The following is an 18,688-nucleotide window of genomic DNA, read 5'->3' as shown; positions in this document are numbered from 1 at the left end:
TCATATTTGTAAATTTTCCCAACAACTAGACCATATATCACATGGGAAACTTATTTTCTTTTATTTTTTTGACATTTCCATCATTTTCTTTTATTTTTTTTAAACTGAAAAGGCAATCCACGGGGTGGGGGGTGCATTCAGTGTTGGGGCAAGTTAGTAATGGCGCACCGTGGGTGTGGTGCGCCATTACTAGTTAAACTAGTAATGGCGCACCACACCCACGGTGCGCCATTACTAGTTTTGAAAAAAAATTAAAAAAATTGATTTTTTTTTTGAATTTTTTTTTTTTGAAAAAACTTAGTAATGGCGCACCAGTGGACAGTGCGACATTACTAGTTAAAACTAGTAATGGCGCATCGAGACATGATGCGCCATTAGTAACAATTTTTTTTCTTTTACTTTTTTTAAACTACTAATGGCGCACGACGGATGTGGTGCGCCATTACTATGTCAATTAGTAATGGCGCACTATACAACGGTGCGCCATTAGTAACAAAAAAATATGTTTTTTTTTCAAAACTACTAATGGCGCACCACATACCAGGTGCGCCATTAGTAATATATTACTAATGGCGCACCGAGACATGGTGCACCATTAGAATATAGTAATGGTGCACCACATTACAGGTGCGCCATTAGTAGCCATTCCATCTATAGCCCTTTTTGTAGTAGTGTGTGCACGTGATGGCGGCGACCGTGGTGGCTGAGTGTCTTCGGGCCTGGATGTGTTGTACGTGGGTTCGGCTGGTCCTTTGAGCAGTCTTTTCTCCCTGTATATATAGGCAGCCTGAGGACTAATACATGGCAAGAGATCATGGGGCGCCCGGTTCTATTTTCTTGCCGTGCAAGGCTTCTTACGCGGAGCCTGCCTTTTATTTGATCCGTGTTATTTCTTTCCAGATTTTGATGGAAATATTCCCTTATCAAGTACGCTAACTCCGGTAGCCAGCTTTGAACACCTGATTGCCCACGTGCATATTGCCTATTGATCTGAAATCAAATAGGAGAAAAAAAATACACGTGGACGCAAGGTTAGCTAGGTAATTCGGGTATTTGGAGAAGTATGCATGCGTGCTTGCCGGCCGCCGCAAATACATAAATACATATTTGTACAAGCTCTACGTACGAGCATGTGCTGGGCTAATTTTAATTAGCCGGCCATCGGTCCATTAACAATTACATTGGGCTAGGAGTAGTTCGCAAGCCCGCACACATGCAATATAGGCACATGCACTATAGGCGCGTATATTGTTGCTCCGTGTGTACAATTAAATATTACTGATTCAAATCATCATTTAGACAACTTCTATTTTTAAAGTACCCTTCCTCCTTATTTTTTTTTGTATTATTCGTAGTGCAAAAAACCTCATCGAACAAATGCCCCCTCATCGAGTCAGGCTCGAATGTCGAGCAAATCGAGCTTGACTCGGTGAAAAATTATTCTACGCTTGGCGCATGATTCATATGCAGCCTAAAGAACTGGTTCACAGATGATCTCTCTGTGACACCGTGAGCACGGTTTCGAAGATGATTGGTTAGTAACAAAAATGGTGTAGGCATGTCCATCCACACTTGTGTTCTTTAGGGAGCTCGTTGGATCCTAAACACGCACGATGCCAGTCAACAAAGCAACCCTATTTCGGCTTCATTCCATGGCAAAACATCATGCCTTGTCCTGAAAACAAAAAGAATTTATTTTACCAAACTAATCGCGACCATCTAGCTGCTACGGTGCCAGCCGACTTGATTGGAGGGTTTCACAGATTCACGCTGGGCGCACTGGCGCGTTGCACTGCTCCCATCATTTCCTTGTGTTGATGTAGGCGAGGCATCGGTAGACCGTCGATAACTCCCCTTCGTTGAGCGAACCGTCACACCATCTATGGTGTGACAATTCTGGTGGTGCACCGGAACGCCATTGGGTTGACGTTGCCCCCATGCTTCATTGTTGTTGGAGACGGGGTTGAGGAGATGAATCTGCTCCACCTTCGTGAGCGCCGGCGTGGCCTTGTGGCGCCCATCGTGCGTGTCGGTGTAGACCATTGGTTGTCAGGCTGTTATCGGTGTTGTCAGGAATGCATGGGTATTGCTGCACCCAAACATCCAAGACGTAGTTCGATGTAGTGGTTGTTGTCTGAATGCCGTCGACGATGACAGGGAGTGTCTCTCCATGGCTGCAAAAGATGTTGGAGGAGCACAACTAGGAACACCAAACGAAAACAGGCGACAAAGAGAGAAAAAAATGTTTGTGGGTTTTAAAATGTTGTCTTTTCATCAAGATAAGCATATTTAAGAGTATCAGGTATTAAACACAAACACGGGATCACCCTTGGGTGGAGGAGGATCCCCTAGAATTTCAACAGGCAAGTTGTTTTTCAATAAGGGTCCCTGTTTAAAGAATACTTCATCTATTTCCCTTCTTTCATTCATAAACATATCATTTTCATAGTCTAGCAAATATTGTTCTAAAGGATCATTAGGAGGCACGGCAATAGAAGCAAGACCAATAATTTCATCCTTACTAGGCAATTCTTTATCATGGAGTTGTCTACGAAATTTAGCAAAGTTAAAGTCATGAGACATATCCCCTAACCCAATCGTAACAATATCCTTTTCGCAATCTATCCTAGCGTTAACAGTATTCAAGAAGGGTCTACCAAATATAATGGGACAAAAGTCATCTTGTGGGGAACCAAGAACAAGAAAATCAGTAGGATATTTAACTTCCCCACACAAGACTTCGACATCTCTAACAATCCCAACTGGTGAAATAGTATCTCTATTTGCAAGCTTAATTGTAACATCAATACCTTCTAACTCAGCAGGTGCAATATCATGCATAATTTCTTCGTATAAGGAATGGGGTATTGCACTCGCACTAGCACCCATATCACATAAGCCATGATAACAATGATCCCCTATTTTAACAGATATAACAGGCATGCCTACAACAGGTCTATGTTTATTTTTAGTATCGGGTCTAGCAATCCTAGCAGCTTCACCACAGAAGTAAATAACATGCCCATCAATATTATCGGTCAAGAGATCTTTAACCATAGCACTACTAGGTTCAATTTTAATTTTCTCGGGGGGGTGTGGGTGTTCTAGTATTACTCTTACGAACCACGGTTGAAGCTTTAGCATGATCCTTTATTCTAACAGGAAAGGATGGTTTCTCAATATAAGTGGTAGGAACAATAGGATCAACATTATAAGTGATAGTCTTTTCTTCAACTTTAATAGGTTCAACTACTTTTACTTCAATGGGAGGATGATATTTAAACCACTTATCCTTAGGGATATCGACATAAGTAGCAAATGATTCACAGAGAGAAACTACTATCTCAGAGTCAAGTCCATATTTAGTGCTAAATTCACGGAAAACATCGGTATCCATAAAAGATTTAACACAATCAAACTTAGATGTTACACCTGACTCCTTACCTTCGTCAAGATCCCAATCTTCAGAGTTGCGTTTAATTCTTTTCAATAAATCCCATCTGAATTCAATAGTCTTCATCATAAAAGAACTAGTATAAGAAGTATCGAGCATGGAGCGATTGTTGTCAGAAAGCCGAGCATAAAAATTTTGAATAATAATTTCTCTTGAAAGCTCATGATTGGGGCATGAATATAACATTGACTTAAGCCTCCCCCAAGCTTGAGCGATGCTTTCTCCTTCATGAAGACAAAAATTATATATATAATTACTATCACGATGGACAAGAGGCATAGGATAAAACTTCTGATGAAATTCCAATTTCAATCGTTTGTAGTTCCATGATCTCATATCATCACATAGCCTAAACCATGTCAATGCCTCTCCCTTCAAAGATAAAGGGAAGACCTTCTTCTTGATAACATCCTCGGGCATACCTGCAAGCTTAATAATCCACAAACTTCATCCACATAGATTAGGTGCAAATTGGGATGCAATGTTCCATCTCCTGTAAAGGGATTAGCTAGCAGTTTCTCTATCATACCCGGAGGAATTTTAAAGTAAATGTTTTTAGTAGGTTCAGTAGGTTGAGGAGCAACTCTTTGCTCTACTGGCCGGGGCGAAGATACCCCGAAAAAGCCCCTCAAAGGATTTCTTTCCATAGTAACAAGTGATAGTGAATTTCAGCACACTATATAAATTTTTCCTTACCAAGTTCCACCAACCAAACGCGCTTCACTCCCCGGCAATGGCGCCAGAAAAGAGTCTTGATGACACACAAGTGTAGGGTATCTATCGTAGTCCTTTCGGTAAGTAAGAGTGTCGAACCCAACAAGGAGCAGAAGGAAATGACAAGCGGTTTTCAGTAAGGTATTCTCTACAAGCACTGAAATTATCGGTAACAGATAGATTTGTGATAAGGTAATTTGTAACGGGTAATGAGTAACAAGTGTAAATAAAGTGCAGCAAGGTGGCCCAATCCTTTTTGTAGCAAAGGACAAGCCTGGACAAACTCTTATATGAAGGAAAACGCTCCCGAGGACACATGGGAATTATCATCAAGCTAGTTTTCATCACGCTCATATGAATTCGCGTTTGTTACTTTGATAATTTGATATGTGGGTGGACCGGTGCTTGGGTACTGCCCTTCCTTGGACAAGCATCCCACTTATGATTAACTACTCTCGCAAGCATCCGCAACTACGAAAGAAGAATTAAGGGAAACCTAACCATAGCATGAAACATATGGATTCAAATCAGCCCCTTACGAAGCAACACATAAACTAGGGTTTAAGCTTCTGTCACTCTAGCAACCCATCATCTACTTATTACTTCCCAATGCCTTCCCCTAGGCCCAAACAATGGTGAAGTGTCATGTAGTCGACGTTCACATGACACCACTAGAGGAAAGACAACATACATCTTATCAAAATATCAAACGAATACCAAATTCACATGACTATTTATAGCAAGACTTCTCCCATGTCCTCAGGAACAAAGGTAACTACTCACAAAACATATTCATGTTCATAATGAGAGGGGTATTAATATGCATAAAGGATCTGAACATATAATCTTCCACTGAATAAACCAACTAGCATCAACTACAAGGAGTAATCAACACTACTAGCAACCCACGGGTACCAATCTGAGGCTTAGAGACAAAGATCGGATACAAGAGATGAACTAGGGTTTGAGAGGAGATGGTGCTGGTAAAGATGCTGATGAAGATTGACCCCCTCCCGCTGAGAGGATCGATGACGATGACGATGGTGACGACTTCCCCCTCCCGGAGGGATGTTTCCCCGGCAGAATAGCTCCATCGGAGCCCTAGATTGGTTCCGCCTCGAGATGGCGGTGCTTCCTCCCGAAAGCTTCCTTCTTATTTTTTTTCTCGGACGAAATACTTCATATAGCAGAATATGGGCACCGGAGGTCTGCCAAGGGGCCCACGAGACAGGGGGCGCGCCCAGGTGGGTAGGGCACGCCCCCACCCTCGTGGCCAGGGTGTGGGCCCCCTCTGGTTGATTCTTTCGCCAGTATTTTTTATTTATTCCAAAATGTGCGTCCGTGTAGTTTCAGGACTTTTGGAGTTGTGCAGAATAGGTCTCTAATATTTGCTCCTTTTCCAGCCCAGAATTCCAGCTGCCGGCATTCTTCCTCTTCATGTATATCTTGTAAAATAAGAGAGAAAAGGCATAAGTATTGTGACATAATGTGTAATAACAACCCATAATGCAGTAAATATCAATATCAACGCATGATGCAAAATGGACGTATCAGGGACAACATAGGATGTGTGTCCGGGAGAATAAAGAAATTGAAGAAAGAATTGGCACTTTTGCAAAACGACCCTCAACGTTTGTCTCCGTCACTTGTAGAGATAAAAATTACAGATCAATTAGTTGAGCTTTATCACATGGAGGAGATCCTGCAGTGCCAGTGGTCTAGGGTTGACTGGCTTGTTGATGGTGACAAGAACACCAAGTATTTTCAGAGAAGGGCTAGCATGCGGAGGAGGAAGAATCTAATTAAGAACTTGCAGAAACCTGATGGGACATTAACACAAGACCCGGCGAAGATGGACTCCCTCACAAATTCATTCTATCAAGATTTATTTCAGTCTGAAGGCACTACGTGTATAGATGAGGTACTGAATACAGTGCCTGTGAAAGTGATAGCCGAGATGAATGCTAACTTGACAGCTCCGTTCACTCCGGAGGAGGTTAAAACTGCTTTGTTTCAAATGTATCCAACAAAAGCTCCTGGTCCAGACGGATACCCGACCCATTTCTTTCAAAGACATTGGGAGCTTTGTGGTGTTGAAGTCACAAATGTGGTCCTTCGCATCCTTCAAGGGGAAGAAAACCCGGAAGTTATCAATAAAATTCTATTGGTTCTTATTCCAAAGGTAAAGGATCCGGTGCAACTTGCACAATTCCGACCGATCAGTTTGTGCAACGTGATCTACAAAATAGCCTCAAAGGTGCTAGCCAATAGACTAAAGGTGATACTTCCGGATATAATCTTAGATAAGCAATCTGCCTTTATACCAGGACGGTTGATCACAGACAATATCATCACATCATATGAATGTCTCCACTTCATGAAAAGGAACAAGGCAAAGAGGAATAGATATTGTGGGGTCAAGCTTGATATGATGAAAGCATATGACCGAGTCGAGTGGAATTATTTGGAGGCAATAATGATCAATTTGGGATTTGAACCATCTTGGGTAGCCTTAATTATGAGAATGGTGAGCTCAGTAAAATTCGCAGTTCTGTTCAATGGAGGCAAGTTAGATGAGTTCATGTCGTCACGAGGGATCCGCCAGGGGGACCCAATTTCTCCATATCTGTTTTTGCTTGCAGCAGAGGGCCTTACGTGCCCCCTTAAAATACAAGATGAATCATCACACCTCAGTGGTATTCGAGTGACTCCATCGGCTCCCCCGGTAAGCCATTTGCTTTTTGTGGATGATAGCCTGTTGTTTGTCAAAGCTAGTGAAAATGGTGCAATTGAGTTGTCCTCTTTATTGGATCGGTACTGTAATGCTTCGGGGCAAAGGATTAACTTGGCAAAATCTTCAGTGTTCTTTAGCAAAGGGTGTCCCAACTCCTTGCGGGCCGAGGTAATGAACATTCTTAATATTGCTAATGAATCTCTTTTTGATAAGTATTTGGGCATGCCCACGGATGTTGGTAACAGCAAAAATGGTGCTTTCAAGTTCTTAAAGGATAGAGTATGGAGTAAAGTGAAGGGCTGGTTGGAAAAACTCCTATCTTCAGGAGGAAAGGAAGTTCTTATAAAATATGTGGCTCAGGCGGTCCCTATCTACTCCATGTCTTGCTTCAAGCTACCACTCGGCTTATGTGAACATATCAACACTCTAATACGTAAGTTTTGGTGGGCGGGCAAGGATGGACATAGGAAGCCGAGCTGGGTCTCATGGAGCACTATGACAAGGCTGAAACATTGTGGGGGGTTAGGCTTCCGTGATATAGAACTCTTCAACCTTGCTCTTCTTGCAAGACAAGGGTGGAGAGTAATGAAGGACCCGACATCACTCAGTGCTCGAGTTTTGAAGGCAAAGTATCATGCCAATGTTGATTTTCTGCAAGCTGAACTGGGAACAGCGCCATCCCAGATTTGGAGGGCCATCATCGAAGGCCGGGGCGTCCTCACCCAGGGCCTGATTCGTCTCATTGGGACCGGAGGAGATACGATGATTTGGCAACATAACTGGTTACCAAGACCTCACAACATGAGACCGGTCGTTAGCAGAATCCAAAACCCGCCGGCAAGGGTGGAGGAACTCACACTACTGGGAGCTGAATGGAACAGAACCCTAATAGAGGAGGTGTTCTTGCCCTCGGATGCGAGGGCGATCTATGCGATTCCTCTATGCACAAGAAATATAGAAGATTTTTGGGACTGGGTACATGAGAAGAATGGAGTCTTCTCGGTCCGTCCGGCTTATCGCATGCTCGTTGACATGAAGATGAGGAGGGAGGCCTGGCTCAAGGGACGGGCTGATGTATCCAACAATGAAGGTGAGTAGAGATCGTGGTCGAAGCTATGGAAAGTGGATCTCCCTTCAAAGGTCAAGATTTTCCTTTGGAGACTAGCTCAAAACTCAATGCCCACTGCTGATTTGTTACATGATAGAAACATGTCGACAACCACCACGTGCAAGCTATGTGGGGTGGAGGACTCTTGGCAACATTCACTCCTACATTGTAGTGTTGCAAGATGTGTTTGGGCCCTCCAAGACTCTGATCTAGTTGAAGTTCTCAATACCACCCATGAGCCGGATGCTAAGAGATGGATTTTTGCAATCATAGAGCTGCTTTCTCCCTCCGAATTCACTCAGGTTCTGGTGACTTTATGGGCGATCTGGTATGCGAGACGCCAAGCTATCCATGAGAACATTTTTCAAGGTCCTATGGCGACACACAGTTTCATCATGAAGTATCTTCGTGAGCTCAAAGACTGCAAGCCACCGCAGCCACCATGACAGGCAGCAGCAGTTCCACCTCGGAGCAGAACACGGTGGATCCCCCCGGCCCCTGGAGTGGCAAAGTTGAGAGTTGCCGGTGCGGTTCCAGAGATTTGAATGAAGGGTCTTTTAGCGCTGTGTGCAGAAACTCAGAGGGCATGTTTTTGGGTGCCTCATGTATGAAGTACAGTGGATTGATCGACCCAGGTACTCTAGAAGCGTTGGCTCGCCGTGAGGCACTAGCGCTAGCGGCAGATCTCCAGTTGTCTAGAGTGGTGATTGCTTCTGATTGTCAAGCCGTTGTTCGAGATATTCATGATCGAACAGGAGGAACATAGGCAACGCTAGTTAAGGAGATCAATGAGATAGGTACCTATTTTCAGCAGTGCTCCTTCATCTTTGAAGGGCGAGAGACTAATGTCGAGGCACATAGCCTCGCTAAACATGCTTTTGGTCTGGGATCCGGGCGCCATTTGTGACTTATAAACCCGCCAGACATCAATTGTATCCCTATGAATTTTGATTGAATAAAGTAAGCGTGTTTAGACTAAAATAATAATAATATAAGTTCTGCTGTTTTTTTCTAGAAATGTGGCTCATTTGGCTTGCGAGCTGGCTCGAGTTAGCTTGTTATAGCTAACGAGCTAAATCTTGTTATACCAAAGAGATTCAATATGTTACGATAATGAGCTGAGTCGACCAACCACGAGCCGAGCGAGCTAACAGAGCTTCGAGTTTTTTGTCCAGCCTTATGCTTAACCCTCCATAGTCTTCTTCATATCATCCTGTATATCCTCTTAGTCTAACCGGGCACACATGTTCTTCACTGCTTGTTTTTTTATTGGTACATCTTATTCTGGCGATAACACCCCTACGTACACGACCCAGTGGTACATTGTCGCTTCTCAATCTTGTTATGAATTCTTTGGTCATTGGATCTATGTAACTGTGTGAACCTCATTGTTTCTTTCTTTTCTCCACAACAAACAGAAAGTGCATGATTGTGATCAGAGATGACTCTACTTACTATCCATGCAGCCAGATCATTGCTCTGCAACCAGCTGGTTTCCTGCAGAAACCATGCATCCAATTTCTCTGTTAATTTAAATTCTAGTTATGCATTGTTTAGATCAATTAACCGTCTCACTGTAAACTGCTACCCATTTACATGTTTCTAATTTACCTCACATGACAGACAACATCCTTCCTTGTGGTGTAGTCGTTGTTTGTCTTAGACCTTTATTCTCTGATCCCGAAACTAATTTCCTATGAATAAGTGTTGTAGAATTCCTTTGCTTCTTCGTATGAGCTCCCAAAAGATAGATGGGCTAAAAAGAAGGACGAGCTAGCCTGCGTTGCGCTATGGTTTGTGTGTGTGTGTGGCGTGCCGTTGCGGACTTGCGGACTTGTACGTTGGCTCCTTGGCTGCAAAGGAATCAACAAACAATTTTAGCTAGCTGATGAGTGGTCTTCCTCCTACCCCCTGCCTTATATATATCTGATGCATCTCATCGCCCTCGTATCGGCATTATTCTAGCTGAGGTTCTAGCTACTAGTATGCATGTGACACTACTGCCACAAGTCCCTAGCGTGCCTGCCTGAAAGGATCGTGGACCTGGCTTCCTGCTGTTCCTGGTTGGCTGCAGCAGCAGATCACATCTACTTCTGTACGAGGTATCTTTGGCTGGTGGAGGTAGTACCTAGTAGCTATGACGACGAGATCGAGGCTTTCTTCTTCTTCTTTTTTTTTTTTTTTGACACGACGAACGATCGACCAAAATCTTCTTCTTCTTCTTAATAAGGAGTAAGTGGACAAAGAAACACGTAACTTGGAATTCCTATTACATTAGGCGTTTCAGCCATACGGAATGATCACCTACCCGGCCGGCCAGGGAGAGCTACTAAAACAGCATTTCGGATGGGCGCCAGAATATCCCGGCCGGGACGGAACGGTGAATTCAATACGATACGGGATACGGGCGGCGCGCAGGGAGAGAGGATGACCGTGCGTCGTTGATGTTCGTTACGCTACGCAGGAGCCCGACCCGATGGACGTACGGAGCATGCATCGCATCCGCTCCATGGACTATGCATGCATCTCGCAAATGCGTTAGTCATGTAAAGTACTCGGCTAGCTAGCTGCCACAAAAACCGAGCATAGTCGTTGGCATGCATGGAGATAGATGGCTAGCTAGCTGGGTGGTCCACTATCCCCTTATATATATATATAGAAGGATTCGATCATCATCGCACTGGTTGCTAATTTAAGTCGCTAGCAAAAGCCTAGCATGCATGACCCTGCCTGGTGCGCTCTCGTTCACGGTCTTCCCGTGTCCAACCAAAGCAGCGCAGCAGCTCAACCAAAGAAGAAGGCACGCGCGTGGTCATCCGATCCGCCACGATCATCCGTATGTATACCGACGGTGCGTCGCTGGGGATGATCCATGGACATTATATTGTGCCCGTGTACCGGCCCGGCCGTGTGTGCCGCGTCCAAGTCCAACCCACGCAGCTAGCCGCGTCGCGCCGCAGCTAGCTGTGCCCATATATTTCATTGCCTTGCCGCAGCCCGCAGAGAGCGCACCAATCTTCTACTGCTACCTCTCGCCAGCCACCGCTCCAGCTCCCGCTCCCGCTCGCTCGCAGCCATGGCGAGCAGCATGGCGCTACCTCTCGCCAGCCACCGCTCCCGCTCCCGCTCGCTCGCAGCCATGGCGAGCAGCATGGTGCTGCTACTGCTGCTCCTCCTGCCGGCGGTGGCGTCCACGACCGCCGAGCTGGACGAGAGGGAGCCAGCGTCCACCATCGCCGAGCTGCTCAAGGCGGCGCTCACGTCCACCGCCGCCGAGCTCGACGATGTCGAGCCAGCCGACAGCGACGGCTACAGGACGTATATCGTCATGCTCGAGCCAACAGAAGAAGGCCAAGATGCCGATGCTGATGCTGCCAGATGTAAGACAATAAGTTTTGAGGAACCAGCACAACCCTCTAGGGGTGACTTATCTCATTATATATAATGGTTGTGTTACAATATGTACCATATACGTACATAGGTACAGAAGCTATACATAGTCTAACACCCTCCCTCAATCTTAGCCACTTTCTAAAGAACTGAGAAGGGTAAGATTGCGCATACAAGCCTCAAACTGTGGCAGCGGTAAAGGCTTAGTGAAGATGTCTGCAAGTTGATCCTTAGATGAGATAAACTTGATCTGGAGTTGCTTCTGTGATACACGTTCCCGTACAAAGTGATAGTCAACTTCAATGTGTTTCATTCGGGCATGAAATACTGGATTTGCAGAAAGGTATGTAGCACCGATGTTATCACACCAAAGAATAGGAGGCTGTGGTTGAGACAAACCCAACTCCTGAAGCAAAGACTGCACCCAAATAATCTCTGCAGTAGCATTAGCCACAGCCTTGTACTCAGCTTCAGTACTGCTACGTGACACAGTAGCCTGTTTCCGAGCACTCCAGGCGAGCAAATTAGAGCCAAAGAATACTGCATAACCCCCCGTGGATCGCCTGTCATCTGGGCTACCAGCCCAATCTGCATCAGAGAAGGCCGAAAGGACCCGAGAGGAAGTCGGCCGAATATAGATACCAAATGTCAGGGTGAACTGAACATAACGAAGAATGCGTTTAACAACAGCCCAATGAGTATCTCTGGGAGCCTGAAGATACTGACAAACCCTGTTAACAGCATAAAAGATATCTGGTCTCGTGATCGTCAAGTACTGAAGTCCACCAACAATGCTCCTGTACTCTGTGGCATCCGCAGGAGACAAAAGCTCACCATCAACAGCTGTTATCTTGTCGGTAGACGACATGGGTGTGGTGGTCGGTTTGCACTTCAGCATGCCAGCTCTCTGTAACAACTCCAAGGATTACTTCTTCTGCGTAAGGACAAGACCAGTAGCACGAGAAGTGACCTCAACTCCAAGAAAGTAGTGAAGCTTCCCAAGATCTTTGACCGCAAAATCAGCACCAAGAGAGCAGACAAGAGCATCAGCAGCATACTGAGAAGAGCTGACAAGGATAATATCATCGACATATACCAAAAGATACATAGTGACTTCTGGCTTCTGTAGAAGAAATAACGAAGTGTCAGCAGTAGACGTCACAAACCCATGAGCACGAAGGGCAGAGGCAAGGCGGGCATGCCAGGCACGAGGAGCTTGCTTCAAACCATATAGTGCTTTGGAAAGACGACAGATATAGTCAGGACGATCAGGATCAGAGAAACCAGGCGGCTGTTTCATATAAACCTCTTCCTCCAAAAATCCATGTAGAAAAGCATTCTGCACATCAAGTTGACGAAGTGACCAACCACGAGAAACAGCAATGGAGAGAAGAAGCCGAATAGTGGTAGGCTTGACGACAGGACTGAAGGTGTCCTCATAGTCAAGACCATGACGCTGCCGAAAACCGCGAGCAACAAGTCGCGCTTTGTAACGCTCAATAGATCCATCCGAATGCTTCTTCACTTTGAATACCCATTTTGAGTCAATAACATTTACCCGTGGTGGTGGAGGAACGAGAGTCCATGTCTTGTTACGAAGAAGAGCATGAAACTCCTGCTCCATAGCCTCTCGCCAATGTGGAATGCGCAGGGCAGCCTGATATGAGCGAGGCTCAGAAGATGGATCCGCAACAGCAGCAGCCAAACAAGCAGCCAACCAAGCAACCGTACCATCCTTACGTTCCTTAGGTTTGAAAATGCCACTGCGACTGCGTGTATGTGGTCGGGACACAGGAACCACCGAGGTCGACGGAGCAGCCTGCAACGGGCTGGAGGACGGCGACGTTGACGAGTCAGCCGGTGACGAGGAGCCAGTCACGGTAGCCTCGGACTCGGTTGGCGAAGAAGGCCGACCCACCGGCGAAACCGGCAGAGCAGACGAAGCAGCTGGCGACTCCGGCATCACAGACCGGGCCGATGGCGAGCTCGGCATAGTGGGCCGTGGCGCGGCCGGTGTCGCGGGCCGATCCGCTGATGAAGGCGACGTGAGGACCCGAGCCGCGGGCGAAGACGGCGTGACGGGCCGAGCCGCAGGCGAAGACGGCGTGACGGGCCGAGCCGCGGGCGACTCGGCGGCCGCTTGCGAAACGGACCGAGCAGTGGAGATGCTCGGCGCGACGGGCTCGTCGGGTGACCATGCATGGGCACGTGAATCGATGCCATGCAACATAGGGCGATCGACGTGCCCACCAGAAGACGACGATGATGATGGTGAATCCTCCAACAGCTCCAAACGAGCTCCACGTCCGGTTCCTGCACCATGGTTAGGTAACAGCAAAGGAGAGTATGCAACATCATCAAATTGGTCAGAAGCAACAGAGGATGAATGCAGGGATGGTGGTTCGACAGTGGACACAGGAAGGTTGGCAAAGGGAAAAACATGCTCATCAAACACGACGTCCCGAGATATATAGACACGATTAGTGGGAACATGAAGACATTTGTAACCTTTATGAAGAGAGCTATAGCCAAGAAAAACACACTTCTTAGAACGAAACTCAAGCTTGCGCTTGTTATATGGACGAAGATGCGGCCAGCAAGCACACCCAAATACCTTGAGAAAGGTATAATCAGGTTGTTCATTAAGGAGAACCTCAATGGGAGTCTTCATGTTTAAAACACGAGTAGGAGTACGGTTGATGAGAAAGCATGCAGTGGTGAAAGCATCACTCCAAAACCGAAACGGAACAGATGCATGGGCCAAAAGAGTAAGACCAGCTTCAACAATATGACGATGCTTACGTTCGACTGAACCATTCTGCTGATGTGTATGTGGACATGCTAAACGATGAGCTATCCCAAGCGACTGAAAGAAAGAGTTGAGGTTGCGATACTCGCCCCCACAGTCTGACTGGACATGAACAATTTTGTGCTTGAGAAGACGTTCAACATGTTTTTGAAACTGAACAAAAATATCAAACACATCAGATTTGCGTTTAATAAGGTAAAGCCAGGTAAAGCGACTATAAGCATCAACGAAACTGATATAGTAATTATGACCACTGACAGAAGTCTGAGCAGGATCCCATACATCTGAAAACACAAGTTCTAAAGGATGTTTCACCTCACGACTGGACTCCGAAAAAGGAAGTTGATGACTCTTCCCCTGCTGACAAGCATCACACACTGCTACATCTTGATGACTAGACAAACTAGGAAGCTCATGACGACGCAAAATATGACGGACAATAGGTGTGGCCGGGTGACCAAGACGAGCATGCCACTGTGACGGAGAGACCCGAACTCCACTGAAAACACGAGCGACACCAGGATGCTCCAGACGGTAGAGACCCTGGCACAACCGCCCACTAAGAAGAATGTCCCTCGTGCCCCGATCCTTAATAAAAAGATCAAAAGGGTGAAATTCACAAAGCACATTATTATCACGTGTGAGTTTAGGAACTGAAAGAAGATTACGGGTCACAGATGGAACTCGAAGAACATTGCGAAGCTGAAGACTCCTATTGGCATGTCTAGTGAGAAGAGATGCTTGACCAATATGAGAGATGTGCATACCTGCTCCATTGGCGGTGTGGATCTTGTCGGAGCCATGATAGGGTTCACGAGTGTGAAGCTTCCCCATCTCGCTGGTTAGATGCTCTGTCGCCCCAGAGTCCATGTACCAGTGTGGATCGATGGAGTAGGACTGAGTGTGTCCCTGTTGCTTCTGCGGTGCGGGACGATCAGCCATGGCGACCTGACGGGCATTGTTGCGTGTATCTTTGCCGTCATTGCCAAGACCAAGGAAGCTTCGCTGGAAGCGCTTATGACACTTGGAGGCCCAGTGCCCATCGCGGCCACAAAGCTGACACACACGTGGACCGCCAGCCCCCGGTAAGGTCGCAGTAGGTGGGGGGGCCGAGGCGGGCGACGGTGGCAGCCCCAAGGGAGACCGGGGTGATGAAGAAGAGCGGCCACCCTTGGTGGCGGCGTTGGCCGAGAGGGAGCCAGTGCCCCTGGTGCGGCGAGTCTCGACCCGTTGCTCAGTGAGAAGGAGCCGAGAGAAAACCTCGTGTGCCAGCATGGGTGTCGAGTTGCCCCGCTCGTTGATGATCTCGACTAAGGCATCATACTCCTCATCAAGACCATTGACAATAAACGAGTTGAACTCGGAGTCGGTGAGGGGCTGTCCAATGGAGGCCAATGTGTCGGCGAGGCCCTTGACCTTGTTGTAGAGCGTGGCACCGCTCGTTCCTGCCGTCGGCGACGACGGCACAAGGCAAGCCGAGGCTGCTCTACTCCTACCGCACCGTCTTCACCGGCTTCGCCGCGCGGCTGACGGAGGAGGAGCTCAAGGTGGTCTCCGCCAAGCCAGGCTTCATACGCTCCTTCGACAACAACATCTACCGCGCGCAGACGACGCACACGACTGCGTTCCTCGGCCTGCCGAACCGCATGGGCGAGTCGCCTGACAAATGGCCCGGCAACGGCGGCCAGGGCGTCATCATCGGTGTCATCGATCACGGCATCGATGACACCCACCCGTCGCGCGAGGACGCTGGGTTCATGGACATGCCGTCGCCGTTATGGAAGGGGTCGTGCCATCCGAACATGAAGTGCAACAAGAAGTTGATAGGGGTCAAGAACATGTACGTCCCCGACGATGATTTCATCACCCTGGCCCGTGACACGGAGAACGGGCATGGCACGCATGTGGCCACCACAGCTGCCGGCAACTTCGTGGCCAACGTCTCCGTCAACGGGCTTGCCAACGGCACCGCCTCCGGCGTGGCTCCTTACGCCCACTTGGCAATCTACAAGGTGTGCTCAGAATCCGGAGATTGCCCCGAGGCAGCCGTGCTGAGGGCCATGGACGAGGCGGTGGCGGACGGCGTGCACGTGATATCGGTGTCCCTCGCCGCGAGGAACATTCCCACGTACGACCGCAGCTCCATCGGCATCGGCGGCTTCAACGCCATGCAGCAAGGCGTCCACGTTGTCGTCTGCGCCGGCAACTACGGCCCGGCTGGATCCTCCGTCCGCAACGCCGAGCCATGGTTGCTCACGGTGGGCGCCGGCACGGTGGACCGGTACTTCCCGGCCACCGTGTACCTCGAAGGCCCAGCAGATGAACTCACGCTTTCGCCGTGGGTGAGAGTCTTGCCGATAGGATGAAGCTCCTGATTCTGCCGTCGCCGACATTCCACCCTCTGCTGTACCGTACCGAGGACCATCGCGGGTACTGCGCGTATCCTTACGAGTTGATTGCCTTGGTTTCTGGTCATGTCGTCATCTGCGACCTCGCCGACAGCATTGGTCGTGATATCACGATCAAGTTAGCCCGTACACTTCTGAGATTGCACGCTTCGGCCGTTGTCTTCGTCGAACCAGAAAAGGTTGGATATACCATTGATTTGTACGACTTCGGCCCATTGAGTCAGGTCATTCAAGTGACCCACAAGCAGGGTGAGATCCTGAAGAAGTTCGCGTCAGGCGGGCCGGTACGCTATGCCCTCGTCAACTGGGATGTAGGCACGCAGGATTCGTCGCCGGCGCCTACGGTGGCTGACTTCTCGGGGCGTGGCTTGAGCAAGTGGAGCCCCGGCGTCCTCAAGCCGGATCTGCTGGCTCCGGGGCTCAACATCCTCGCCGGCGTGCCCGCGAGACCAGAGGCGTTCGCTTTCAAGTCGGGCACCTCGATGGCCACGCCCCATGTGAGCGGGCTCGTGGCACTTCTGAAGAGGGTGCACCCGACGTGGAGTCCGGCCATCATGAGGTACTACGTAATTCCGCCGGCCAATGCAAGCAATCACATATATATATATTTGATAATACTAGGAAGCAAGGAAGCGAGACAACATAGCGTTATGCAAGCAAGCAAGCAATCATATAATCCCCTTCGTTCCCGAGCTGCTAGCTAGTACGAGTACTTCTTATATACAGTATCTAATAGTCGATCATGCTGGTGCATGCCTTTTGGATCGATTTGCAGGTCAGCGCTGATGACGACAGCCTCCACCCGAGACAACAGCGGGGGGCGCATCATGGACGAGCAGCGGGACCCGGATCCTGCTGCCCTCTACGCGACAGGCGCTGGCCACGTCGACTTGGCCAGGGCCATGGACCCTGGCCTAGCCTACGACATCGACACAGCACAGTACATAGGCTACTTGTGCTCCAACTTCGGCGAGATGGCGATGCGGGCCGTTACCCGCAACAGCTCCGGCCTGTGCTCCGATCATGAAGGTGTGCCCCAAGAACAACTCAACTATCCAAGCATCGTCGTGACCTTGTTCCAGCAGCAGCAGCTCGTGGTCAGGACACTGACCAACCTGCAAGCCGAAGGCCTGCCGGAGGTGTACAAGGTGGCGGTGGCCATGCCCGGTTTGGTGTTGGTCGACGTGGAACCCGCCGAGCTGATTTTCACGGCGCAGGGACACAAGCAGTCCTACTCCATCCGAGTCGCCCTGATGCCCAAGGTCACGTTCGTCAAGGGAGCCGTCTTCGAGGGCTCAATCACTTGGTCGTCAAGCCGCCACGTCGTCCGAAGCCCGATGGTCGCCGTCGTCGACCTGTAAGCTGGGGAAGACGACTGAAGTGAAGCAAGGGAAGGAGTAGTCGTGCGTTTGTTTCCTGTTGATCTGTCTGCTGCGAGTAGCATGCATGTTCATTTTTATTTTCTTCTTCGTTAACGTTGCATTCATATACGTACTAGCACAAATGCCCGTCGCAACGGGAGAAAAATGACAGGCTGCTGATGACAAAAATGGAAGGCTGCTGATGACAAAAACGACATACCTATTGAGAGTATGGTTCTTGGGACGCCGGTTCAGGATATGTGATATTTATCCGGGTCCTCCTAAGTCATAGACTAAATTTGATCATAGGCTCCTAGATTTTCAGTAACATTGTGCATCATATGAGTTGTGATCCATTTAAATCTCGGTGCAAAAATTCAGACCATACATCCTACCTGTTGTTGCTTCTCAGCTTCAACATCATTTGAGCTAGGCAATTGAGCATTTTTACAATGGTTAGAAAATTAGACTGACTAAAGAAATAGCAACGCATTTACAACAGATTGGAAACAATCTCAGCTTATACATATACTTGCCATCCATTGTGATATGTGCTGAAGTTACCTGTACCGATTATGAATAAGTGGAGTAGACATTATCCAACATTGAAAGAAACAAATAAAAAGAACTGCCATAATACCGCACGTCTTCCCCTGCACATGATATGCCAATGCATTTGTTCCTCATATGAATGTTGATGCATTTGCGGG

The 18,688-nt window shown here is 48.0% G+C and overlaps 1 pseudogene; it reads left to right on the top strand.

Annotated features, from left to right (window-relative positions):
- Positions 1–11,149: 11,149 nt before the first annotated feature.
- On the top strand, positions 11,150–16,532 carry LOC123093671 (subtilisin-like protease 4; annotated as a pseudogene).
- The last annotated feature ends 2,156 nt before the right edge of the window (positions 16,533–18,688 follow it).

Source organism: Triticum aestivum, chromosome 1B, assembly GCF_018294505.1.
Source record: "Triticum aestivum cultivar Chinese Spring chromosome 1B, IWGSC CS RefSeq v2.1, whole genome shotgun sequence".
Classification (NCBI taxonomy): domain Eukaryota; kingdom Viridiplantae; phylum Streptophyta; class Magnoliopsida; order Poales; family Poaceae; genus Triticum; species Triticum aestivum.
This window is presented reverse-complemented; position numbering and strand designations above follow the sequence as displayed.